General features: G+C 44.3%; 1 long non-coding RNA gene across 1 annotated transcript in view; it reads right to left on the minus strand.

The window, feature by feature from the left end:
* Window positions 1-1,532: 1,532 nt before the first annotated feature.
* Window positions 1,533-12,696, minus strand: part of LOC143437020 (uncharacterized) — a 68,544-nt gene continuing 57,380 nt past the window's right edge. The window contains exons 2-3 of the long non-coding RNA XR_013106724.1: window positions 4,855-5,040; window positions 1,533-4,056 (exon numbers count right to left, since the gene is read on the minus strand). This is a non-coding gene — a long non-coding RNA (uncharacterized LOC143437020). The remainder of the gene's footprint in view (window positions 4,057-4,854; window positions 5,041-12,696) is intronic.

Raw genomic sequence — 12,696 nt, forward strand, 5'->3', positions numbered from 1 at the left:
AGCAGATGAGGATGCTGGTGCTGAAGCACAGAGAACTTAGCATGGCAAGGTTTACACAGCTGCTAAGCAGCGGAGTTAAGATCTGAACCCAGAGCCCACGTCTCGGCCACCGTTGCCTCGATTGCATTCATAGATCAGGTATGATCTGAGCCCCTGGGCCCACATTAGGGATTGTCCTGCCCGTATACCTTTGGTTCTCACGATGCAGTGAGCAATCCTCCAGAAGTATAAGCACGCTGTTACCTGCAGAGTGGATACAGCCTAGACAAGGAAGACCAAGGGGGGCATCTCAGAAGACCTGAGGGCTAAGCTGCACTCTGAAGACAGGGTGTGAATTAGCTAAGAAAACTGGAGAAAAGTCTGGTATTTAAAAGGCCGGAATTAAGAGAACATAAAGCATGTGAGAAAAAACCTTCATAATTGTAAAATATGAGTGAGGTTTCCGTAGTGTAGTGGTTATCACGTTCGCCTAACATAATTGTAAAATATGAATAAAGCCTAGCGGAAAGAGGCTGAGCTTGAGCTTGGAAGATACACCGAGTCCCGATTTCAATGGACCTTATAAAGTATAAAGATTGCATAGGCAACTGAGCTATTAAAGTGGTAGGCAGCGCATGTAGCTGGGTAAGGGTGTCTGGCCCGATCTGAAGACAAGAAACACATCATGCAGTGGTGCCTGAACCCTGGGAGATATAATAATAATAATAATAATAATAATAATAATAATAATAATAAACAACCAGGGATAAAAGCCAAAGACAGCAGCAAGAGAGAGGGAAAGAGAAAGAGACCCTCAAAAGAGAGCCAGACAGGGACATAAGGTCCCCAGGATTACACAAGTCATAACAGAGTTTAGAATTCAAACTGTCTTTAATCTTGAACTCAGTATCTCAGACAGTATCTAAAATTACAGTAGATATAAAATACCTGTATTTTTCAGGAGTTCATTCCTACAACAAAAATCTGATGTGTTATTGTGTTATTGAGAACACACCCTGAGTTCTGCTGAGGAAGCAAACTCCTGTCTTCTGGCTGGCTGGTATCTATCTGTCTGTGAGGCAGCCATGCCTTCAGCTGGGCTGTGTTTTGTGCTTTACCTCACTATGTTCCCTAGGGAATGCTGTCTATTAACAGACACTTCAGACTTCTCCTCGGAAGTCCTCCCATATGGCACAGGGCATCTACACACACCCAGAAGTCACTCTGGGTAGCCACAATTCTCCAAGGAGCAAACTAAATGTTAGCAGTGATCTTGTTTTCTACACCAACATATATGTCTCCTTCAAAAGGCAGATTAGTGGACATCATTGCTTCTGTTGTTTATCGTTTTATTAAAATGACCCATGTAAGTGTATGTGGATAGAAGATAGATAGACAGACAGACAGACAGACAGAAAGATGATAGGTTGATAGATGATAGACAGATAGGTTGGTTGATTGATAGATAGATGGTGGACAGACAGACAGACGGATGTGAGATATAAAACATTCCAAACGAGAATTTTGTGTTTTGGTTTTGGGTTTTTTGTTTGTTTGTTTTGTTTTGTTTTTTGGTTGGGTTGGGTTTGGTTTGACTTGGTTTTTAGAGATGGAGTTTCTCTGTGTAGCTCTGGCTGTCCTAGAACTCACTCTGTAGACTAGGTTGGCCTCAAACTCCAAGATCCACCCCCCTTGCCCTTCTGAGTGCTAAGATCAAACCACACCTGGCTGTGTATAAATTAAAAAAAAAAAAGAATCAACCGTAACTTCCTCTCCTTCCTGTCTCCCGGCCCACTTGTTTCCTATAACTTTATTAATCTCAAACCAGAACTACTCATTGTTAGCAATTTGACATATATCCTCATGTATAATTTTCTGTGCATGTATGCATATCTAAACATCTTTTTAAATGAAAAAGTACAAATTGCCTATATTGTTCTAAAACTAGTTTAGCCTGGAAATGTTTTGAGTTAACTTTAAAACCTAGCATAGAAAGCAATGGGTGTCATCATGACATTACCATCTCCACACCTGTGGTTAGACCTTGTGCTTTATTTAACCCACTTGGAAGTGGGGTGCAGGAGTTTGCACACCCCATGAAAGTGCTCATCAGAAGACTGCACCCCAGCCTGAGACTTGCTTCTTCCTGACAGGGTGACAGCTTCCTTTGCTTTCTCCTCTCTGCCAACCAGTCTGTGGAGCACAAAAGCCCTTGGTGCTTTAATAGCCCTTTCGAGTCCATTTGAGCTGTTTCTGGGAGTCTGGGCTCCTTTTGTTCCGTGGACAGCGGCAAGGAGCCCAGAAGAATGTTGACTTGCTAAAAGTTTTAGACTATGAATTTGCCAGGTTTGTCCTTCCCTTTCCTCCCTCTTTGAGTGGGTTGGGTGTTTCCCTCCCTGCCTCTCCCTCTAATCCTGCTGCTGCTCAGAGTAAGGGATGTTTGTTGTTTTAATGCTCTTCTTACAGAGTCTAAGGCTCTGAAGGATGTAGGTTCAACAAACAAACTATTGTCTTCACATTACATTCTTATTCTACAGGATTTAGGAGGCACTGAGGACTGGCTCTTGTTATCCAGGAATCGGCTTCAAAATTTTAACTCGTGTTTGAATTGTGCTTTTGATCCCTTAAAGAGCATTCTAGCTAGAGACTGGCTAACGATTTTAAACTGAAGCTGTATCCTATAGCCTCAAACAATTCTGTTAATAAGGCAAAGGGAGCATTGGGGAAGCAATTAGAGAGGGGCTTGCAGTGCTATCAGAAGCTACAAGCCCCTGAGCAATAGGGAGGGGGAAGCCCAGACTCTGCTCCAGGGCAGAAGTGGAGCTACAGCTTACTTTTGATGATGATCTGAAACGCTTAGGCAGAAGGTAGGAGGGTTTCCAAGTCCGTGGTAACCAGGAGATGATTCATATCTTCTTATCTGACAATTTAAATTTTACTGCCTAAGGTAAACTTGACGAATGCAGAGACCCTGTTGTGTTTGTTCACTAATGAATGTCCAGTTCCTGGAACAATGCCTCACACATAGCTATCCAATAGATGCATGGCTGTGTGGGTAGATGGCTAGTTAGGTGGATAGATGGATGAGTGGATAGATGAATGGGTGGGTGGATGGATGGATGGATGGATGGATGGATGGATGGATGGATAGATGAATGAGTGGATGGGTGGATGGATGGACGCAGAGTAGATAATTGAACAAGCAAATTACCATTTTAAAGTAACAGTGAGAAGATTGCCTTGTGTCCCTCTCTGTTGATGAGGTGTCTCCAACAGACCTCTCGATGCACAGCCAAGAGGACCATGAAGGTTCAAAACTTAAGACAAGTGGGAGCAGCCAAGCAGGATGAGAGAGCTGCCCATGGCAACGCTTGACTGTGTAAACCACAATAGAGGTCTTAGTCTGACATCAGTCAAAACTCAAATAAGATAAAATTATTTTACACAGTCTTCTGTACTACCTGCCTGATCATTAGGCAGCTGTGTGTGTGTGTGTGTGTGTGTGTGTGAGAGAGAGAGAGAGAGAGAGAGAGAGAGAGAGAGAGAGAGTCTGAGACAGAGACAGACAGAGAGAGACAGACAGAGAGAGAGGAGGGAGAAGGGAGAGAAGGAAGAAAAGAAAAAAAAGGAAAATAAGAAGAAATAATTACATTTGTTCTGCCCCACTCTATCATCCCTTGTTAACGATATTACCGTGACAGAGTTGTGTTTGTTGATGCCTTCTATAATTGTATTCACTATTTAAGGTCATAGAGCCATTGCCCCCCAAAATTGCCCCAGTTTTCTTTTCCATAAACTCATAGGCCTTCCGTTCTATAGCTGAGTAATTGGTTGTTGGAGCAAAGTGCAGTGTTTTATGTTAATTCCCGGTGTGTCTTCTTATCAATTTGAGGTCATTGTTCAGTGTACACGGTTTACTTTAAACCTTGGTCCTCTCATCAGTCACAGCAGGGATTCCTTTTCTATTGGTGTAGTCCATACAGACAGATGATCTGCAAATGCCCCCAGCGATGTGAACGGCTGAAGAAAACTGGTAAGTTCTAACGGACGTGTATTGGCCAAGGGATGCAGCATCAACTATGAGTGGAAAAAAAAAAAAGTTTGAGGCTAAGCTTGGACATATGGGGCAAAACTTGACGGTCTAGTGGGGAATGGAAGACCTGCCAAATTCTAGATGGAAGGAAGCCAAAGTTGGAACTTCCTATATGAGGAAGGACTTATCAAGGAAGCCATATCTCACAAGTAAAAAAGGTGTAGGGGAGGAGAAGGGGTAGGCCGATTTGAAGCAAGCAAGGAGGGGAAAGGGCTCGTTGTTCTGCTTAGTAGCCAAAATGGGATCAGAAAAGATGACCTGGTAGCGTCTATGAGGCTACCAGGGGCAGGTATTAAATTCTCTACAAGGTGACTAGGCTTCCCCTTGTGCTCAAGCCCGTGTGCCTCTATGAGGTACTCCTAGATCCTTCAGTCAATCCTGCATCCTTGCTTCCTTTCCTTTTACTCTGTTGCAAACAATCAATTACAATGTGCTCACATGTCCAGGGATTGATACATTTTTCATCTACTCCAAAAGAGCTAGGGACTTCACCATCATGGCCCCTCCCAACCTCACACAGATGTTTTAACCCCGAGGCTCCAACACAAGGGCAATTTCCCCAGTGCCTCTGTGTGTGAGAGCTTCAGGGACCTCTCTCTGGGGAGAGAGAGAGAGAGTAAATGTTTTCATTCCAAACCCTCAGGGTCAGGTCTTGTTTGTCTAAACTGTGTTTGTTGTCGTAATTATCAGATTAGCTGATCTCTGGCAGCAAGTTGGGGGGCAGAGTAGGGAGGATATTAACCCCTGAGGAGCATGGTGGCTCTGCTTTGTTTTAGGAATACCTCCAAGAGGAGCTGTCATCTCCATCAACCTGAAAGATTTGCCTGGAATTCTTTCTGCCAATCGGGCCAGCCTTCCAGCCTTCTCATAGGCTGTTCTGAGTAAATTCGGCAGTCAGAGATGCTTCTTCTGGGATTCAACCGGCATTCAGCCTGAGATGAGGGGTGAAAGGTCATCTCTCTGGAGATCTGCAGAGGGAGGAAAGACGGAGACTCTAAGGAGGAGACGGTTAAGTGATTTCATGGAGGATGTATGTCTCTCAGACCCAACAAGGAACCAGGAGCTTTCGCCTGAGGGTTTCCGCTCGTTTGCCCGCCCTGGTCACTAGCCCTCCCCCCTTTGCACAGAGTGCATAGCAAGACTCCTGGTCTCATGTCGTGTTTGGGGATTTTTTGTTGTTTCCAAGAATGTTTTGGCTGGTTGACTCAATTTCAAGATGTTCCCACCTGCTCTTCCCTCCCACCTACCACACCTCTGGATTTCTGTCTAGTCTCCAAAGTTAAAGACAGATTCTATTCCTCACTCCCCAAACTACAAAAATATGAGTGCCTTGGTATCCTCATGACCTGATTTACAAAGGAAAAAGTCCTGTCTCCAGTATGTTATAGCCTCTTTCAGGGTGAGTTCTGCATGCTGGTTACTTGGCAGAGGATCCCAAATGCACGATGAAGTTTTCAGCATCTCCTCTGCATCTCCATGATGGCGCTTTCTCTCTCACTTCATTTCCTTTCTGATTTTGTTGTTATTGTTAGTGGTGGTTGTGGTGTTGATTCTGGTAGTAATGTTATGCTGGGGGAGAGGGCTCTCTGACAATGTCTTACTATGTAGCCCAGGCTCACCTCTCAATATTTCTGTCTCCTCTTGAATGATGGTATTAATAAGCATGCATGACCACACCAATTATTTTCTGGTTTTGTGTTTGTGATACACACACACACACACACACACACGAAAACAAAAACTACTATTTACTAATTTACTGATAATCTTCAACACTACAAGAATTGACTCCACATATAATATCTTCCTAGTAGGCCACTATGGCTTGTGAGGTACATACTGCCACATTTATAGAGGCTGAGACTCTAAGACTGAAGCGGCATAAACAAGTTCCCACAACTGTTGGTGGTAAAATGAAGACTGAGTCCTGCTGTGTATGTGTATGATTTTAAAACCCATACAATCCCATCTTATTAGTTACTAACATGGAGAAACATTTGGACAGTTAGGGAAAATAACACGTTCACCCAAAACCAAATTCAATCAATCAATCTCTGTGTATTCTCCCTCCCCCCACCCCCAATAAATCCAGCTATAGCAATTTCTTCATTCAATTTGAAAGCATGCAAATGCAATAAACAAATTCCAAATAACATTTTATACAACAAAATAGTTTTTGCTATGTTGTTAGTGTTAGTTTTAAATAAATGTGACTCATTTGTCCATGTCTATACTGTTTAAAAATCCGTCGCCACTGGAAGCAAATATGATTTTTCAAATGTTCTATGTAGTTCACATGGATTCACAAAAGCCCTGTTGAAATGCTAGCTTGACTTAGACTAGTCACATGCTCTGATGTCTCCATTCTTCATTTATGTGCCAAAATAGAGGCTCTTGAGAAGAAATGTTCAGAACCAGAACTGGGCAGGGAGTTTCCATCTGGTGCTTTTGAACTGTCTAAGGAAGGTGGGTGTCTGATCTGCTCTATGCTGGGAAATGTCCCTTCATCCACTGGCCAGCCAAACAGCCATCTACAGCTCAGGTCTTCCTTGGGTCCCCAGGCCTGGGACTTACCCTCCTGCTTCCCAGAAGCCACTGCAGAGCCAGCCCAACAGTTCTCAAATATGTCTTCTGTCAAAAGCATTGATGGCAGAGACATTTAAATGCCCATCTCATTATCAAGCCAGAAACTCTGTCTTACTCCAAATAAACACCCACTCTTGTTTTGTTTTGTTTTGTTTTGTTTTGTTTTGTTTTGTTTTGTTTTAAGCATGAGAGATTTAGAACACCTGCTTGTGGTCCTTGCTACAGCAAAATGAATTTAGGGTTGCTAAAATGCCTTGACTGATACTGGCCACAAGTGGTTAGCTTGTTCCTTCTGTGATGGCGGACTTGACTGGAATGTTTTCTGGAGCACAGTGTTGGAGACCTGACTGACAGTTCTGAGCCCCTCCTTTGGGCTTCTCTGGAAAGGTGGAGGTTGAGTTAAGTGAGTCGAGAGTTCTTCTGTTGTGATGTGCCATATTCAGTGCTCTTCCAGACCTGCGCACAGGACGACTGGTTTTAGAAATACGACATTGTTCTTGATTTAGCATCCACAAAATACTCAGACGACTGCCCAGCGCATTAGCTACCTCTATTGTCCAGGGATTCATATATTACAAACATTTTTAGACATACCCTTTTGGAAATTTCATAGAGAAACAGTCCAGGACTAGGGGGATGAGTAAGGCTGCTTGGTACATGTGCATGCGCACCTGAGTTTGGATCACCTGCACCCGCATGAAAAGCAAGCATAGCCCTGGCTCTGAGGAAGAGGAGACAGAGAGAGAGCTCCGAGGCTTGCTGATTAGCCTACCCCCAAAACAAACAGCAAACAGCCAGCTACAGGTTTCTTCCCTGTCTCAAGGGAATATGGGAGGCTTCCAGCCTCCCTAGTCTTGGCACATGCGTGGGCACACACAGCTGTTCAGATACATAGAAAGGTGCACACACTCATGTACCACATTCATACTAACACATGGCCAAGAACATGCACAAGAGTGAGCACACACGTGCACGTGTGCACACACACGTACACACACACACATAGATACACACACTCAGACACACACACACACAATTTTAAGCAAAGGAAGACTCTAGTGTTTAGATAAAGCCTTTCTCTTAAGACCCTGATAGGAAAGGAGTAACCTGTGGCTCTTGCAACCCAGAATAACCGCCCAACAAAGGAGAGTTTGCTGAGCAAGGGTGCTTCATTTAAAAATGCAGTCTGTTATTTGGCCATGGAATAGAATGGACTGTGTTTCCTAGTAGCTAGTTCTTCTCTCCCTGACTTTGAGGATTCAAGCACCAGATTGCTAGCTGGGCTCTGTGACATGAAAGAATTTTGCTCCAGAATTCTCTGGTTGCCAAGGAAGCACATAACGAAGCATTCCCATGGCTGTGACCGGAGCATGCAGGTCTGTAAGGGCATCAGATCCACCTGCCATGGCGGTAGGGTCATTTGAACCCAGACCTTGCACTGTAAATAGTGAAGCTGTCTTCTAAGTCTCCAATGGAAAGGTGATTCATGAAGTGTGTTATCAGGCAAATGTCTTGATTTCTTCTCTCTTCAACTCTGAGGCTCAGAACTGAAAGTCTTAAGAGAATTGCAAATCCACACAATGAGGGGAAGACCAGAATCCAGAAGGATCCTGAATTTCTGCCTTTGAACAGAAGGGTAAAAATGCAGAATATAGAGACACAGTGGAAATAAGGCAACAAGGGGGATTTTTAAGAAAAGTCTTATACTCTGAGTGCAAGAAAGATGGAGAAAGACTTATCATTAAATGAGAAGAATGGGTTGCAAAGAAAGATGGTAGCATGAATCAAGCACTAAACAAATATGCAAAGGACTAATTAGGGAGGAAACCGTTGTTACAATTAACCAGTTATATCATGCAAAGATCTACAATAGATATCAGCTGCCACTTTGGGGGGGGGGGAGGAGCTTCAACCAGAGACCTCAGTATCTGGGGAAGAGGTTCTCATCTCATCTCTTCCCTAGGCACCTTGGCCAGCCAAATTTAAAAAAAAAATACAGATAATTAGATACAGTGGCACACGCCTATCATCTCGCATTTGGGTGGCGGGAGGCAGGGCAGAGGCAGGGGGATCAAGGTCATCCTTGGCTACACATGGAGTTGAAGGCCAGTCTGGAGAACACAACCCTGTCTAACCAGAAGCAAGGCTGAGGTTGAACCACACTGGGGTTTTTGGTCCTGCCTCCTTTAATGGTGCTGGCCCCGCCCCTTCCTCCTTCATGTCCCTCCACACTCTTTGTGATATTACTATGCTTGCTCTTACAGTTCCGGTTCGTGTGGAATGGGTGGTCCTGAGAACCTTCAAGGGCCCTTCCACCTTTCGGAGTCCTTATAGAATTCTTCTCCTAGCTTTCTCTGCCACTCACTTAAGTTCAGGCAAGAGTGATGGCTCATAGGATGGGTTAATGGTTGAGTCATCTCTTTGCTGGTGGGTAAAGCCTGGAAAAGTTGGCTCCAGGTCCACAAAGGAGTTGTTTGGCATCGCTGCAAGTGGAGGTTCTATCTTCAAATACCTGAGCATTATCTTACTAGAAACAATGACTGATGATAGATGAAGTAATTTAATAAGTCCTTTAATGCTTTAAGTTAAACCAGTAGCCGCTGGCTTGAGCTCACTAACCAATAAGGGCAGCTCTAGATCCTACGTGGAGTAATAATGGCCACTCCTGCCTGGCTCTCCGGCAGCAGCACCACCTAGGTGTGGTCTGCCACATGCGTGTGAATCATCCTCAGAACACTCCAGTGAGGTGAGCCCCGTCACTGTCATCCTCGATTGACATCGGAGGCACCAGAAGTCATTTTACCGAAATCCCTCAGCTTGTGACAGCCAGGGATTCAAATATGTAGGGAGGGACTTGACTAACTGCTTTCATGGGTCCCCTCTGTATCAAGCAGAATTCACTTAATGAGTCAAGCTTGACTCTAAGAGGCATGAAGTCCCAGAGCCATCTCTCCTCTCCTCAAATGCTAGTTTTGAGGATTTGTCGCAAGAACTGCTTCTCCGCGCCCTTTCTCACTGTGTCATCTGAGAGTCAACCTGCTTTAACCTGTCTGTTCTCCTGTCTTGACCTGCAGATGCTCACGCTGAGGGACTCTTGCCTGGGCATCCACCCCTTCTTCCCCCATCTCGAATTCATTGTCCACAGCCCTGACTGCAGCAGGTCTTCCCAGCCACGACAGTGTTAACCCCCTACAACTCACGACTCACAACTCACGACTCACAACTCACGACTCACAACTCACAGCACAAGCTCCCGATCCCTGTGATCTCTACCTGTGCTTCTTGCCCTCTCTTAATCCGAGCAAATGGCCCAGGCGAGGCTCATAAGCCTTCCAGACAAGAATCTCTCCCAACAATCATGAGCAGGGGATGTTCTTCCGAATGCCTTTCTGCCCACAGCTGCTCTCCAATGTGAATCTTCACTTGTTCTACCAGGACTTTACAACCTTATTAGCTTTGAGAGACTGTGCAGTGTTTCTGGGTAACAAGGATTTGAGGATTAAAAAAAAAATGTTTTCAACATAATATTATAATTATTAAAACTCATATTATACTATCATTTTCACCTTAGCAATACTTTTTACTCCAGTTTAAAGATTAAGACTACCTGAAAGGAATGAACCAGGCATAAGGAGTTATAAAAATTATAATTCTGATTTTTTTCAAGAACTATTTTCCCATCTTCTCATTGCCTTCTCTGCCTTCCCCACTCCCTCTCAGTGTACAAAGAGATAGAAGCTGCATGAATAGGGGCAGGAAGGCTCTAGGAATACTCAGTAAATATTAGCCAATGACTAAATGAATTAATCTAATAGCCTCTGGTATCGTCCTTTTGCTGTCTTGCAATGCAAATCATTTCCTTTTCTTTTACTAACACTGGCATTCATGCATTCAGCTCAAACAGTGATTTGCTTATGGTTCCACAAGCTTCACAAATGCACAGTCTGCTAAGTACAAGACAAGAGGACACTTGCTCAGGCGATCCAATGATCCAGAGAACACTGACAGACAAGGGTTCAGAGCCCTCCTGTGGGTAAAATGGATGCGTTGCCACGATGCTCTGGGAGCATTAAGGACAAAGCAAGAACCCCAGAGCAGTGGCCCCTCAACCTCCCTGATGCTGTGCCCCTTTAACAGAGTTCCTCGTGTTGAGATGACCCCCAACCATAAAACTATTTTGTTGCTACTTTATAACTGTAATTTTGCTACTGTTATGAATTCTAATATAAATATCTGATATGCAGGATATCTGATATGCAACCCCCAAAGGGGTCACAACCAACAGGTAGAGAACCACTTCCTTAGGACCTCATGGACCACTGTGCCGTCTGACCTCAGTCTCCCCTGCCTACCTGAGATCTCACAGCCAGTGAGATTCTGGAATTTGGACACATTCTTAACTCTGAGGATGCCTTGTCAGACAACCTGGATGGTTAAACTCCTGTTAAGTTTCTTTCTCACCAGACCTCCATAGGAAGAGGGGAACATTAGGCTCCAGGTATGGATGTTGGCTGTTGCTATTTCAGTCCTGGAGAGATGTGAGTTACCCGCCATGGTCAGTGATCCAGGGAGGGATGACAGTGGAGGAAGACTTTGTGTCCTTCTGTTCATGCATGGACTTGAGGGTACGAGGGGAGGCCTACAGTTAATAATGATAAAGTGGGTTATTGTTGTTTTGTCTTTTTGTTTTCTGGTAATAGTTTAGTTTAGCTTTATCTTACTTTTGTAGCAAATATTCCTTTATTTAAAAAAATAGAGTCCTTGATTCTGCTGAACAAAGGAAAGGAAATAGAATCAAACTGTCCTTTGAGTACAGCAGTAATGGGCTAAACCACTTTGGCTCCCAGTGGGTCACACATGTGCACCTACCCAGGAACTGTTTGGATTCACGCATGAGATACACACACACACACACACACACACACACACACACACACACACACACACCAGGTAATTTTAAAATGCCTTGACTTGCTCAAAGGCTGGGCAATTCTAATCTCCCCACGGCTAGCATATATTTCCCTCCTGTACTCCTGGCTTAATGCCCTCTAATTCTATATTTTATCTTTGTTGGCCTGGCTCCTCTGGGTCGCCCTTCTGGGGGCTGAATTCCTTCTCACCTACATTTCAGATGATTTTCCTTCTGCAGCTCTAAATCTGATCCATGCCCTCTGAATCATAGCAATTCTCCTCCTCCTTCCAGTTCCTAGCCTACACACATCCAAAGGCTCCACCTTAGTCTACCTGCCCAGCCATTGGCTCTTTATTGATGGTTCAAAAATCAACTGGGGACAAGGACCTTCAGTGGTTGGACATGCAGATTCCCGATTTGGGGGGGCCAGATTAGTCCAAAGCATTAGAACCAATTACCAACATTTGAGTTAGGAGTGGTGATGTCAGTTGAAGATCTGGGAAGCAATGCAGAGACGCTAACATGAGGCAGAGGGGAGAAGATGAAAATGAAGACAATGATAATTTATCCCATATCACAGAAAAGTGCCCCACTCAACCCCCAAAGCTCTTCCCAGCAGGCCTTGCTTGGCTCCAACCAAAAGTAGCCCAGACCATAAGAGGTCAAAGACAGAATCACCTCAGGTCTTAGAACAGCCTGAGTGCAGACAGGGCAGTGTAAGGAGAGCTTTGAGTTGAGGGTACCCCGAGATCAGAACATTTGTTTAACTTCTCTGAGTACCCCATGGGTGCTGGTGATGCTAGGCGGGTCTCAAGAGAAACTATGGCCAGGTGTTCATAAAGGACGTGGAAGATTAAGTGACCTGCAGCCCCATTAAGTGTTAGAATTTGGATAGTTGAATCCTACCCAAAGTTAGCTGGACTGCTCTGATCGTCCAAGGAAAATATTGCACTGATGGGGGCGGGGGCTAATTACTAAAATTAGTCTGTTGGGTGAGATAAAATAAGGATACAGAAAGAATTTTTCTCAGCTGAGCGGGTGCAAAGGGAAAAGAGAGTTTGAGAACAGCACATGGTAAATCTAGAAGAGAATACAGAAGGCCTCAACAGAATGTTTAAATGTAATC

The sequence above is a fragment of the Arvicanthis niloticus genome, chromosome 1 (assembly GCF_011762505.2).
Source record: "Arvicanthis niloticus isolate mArvNil1 chromosome 1, mArvNil1.pat.X, whole genome shotgun sequence".
Classification (NCBI taxonomy): domain Eukaryota; kingdom Metazoa; phylum Chordata; class Mammalia; order Rodentia; family Muridae; genus Arvicanthis; species Arvicanthis niloticus.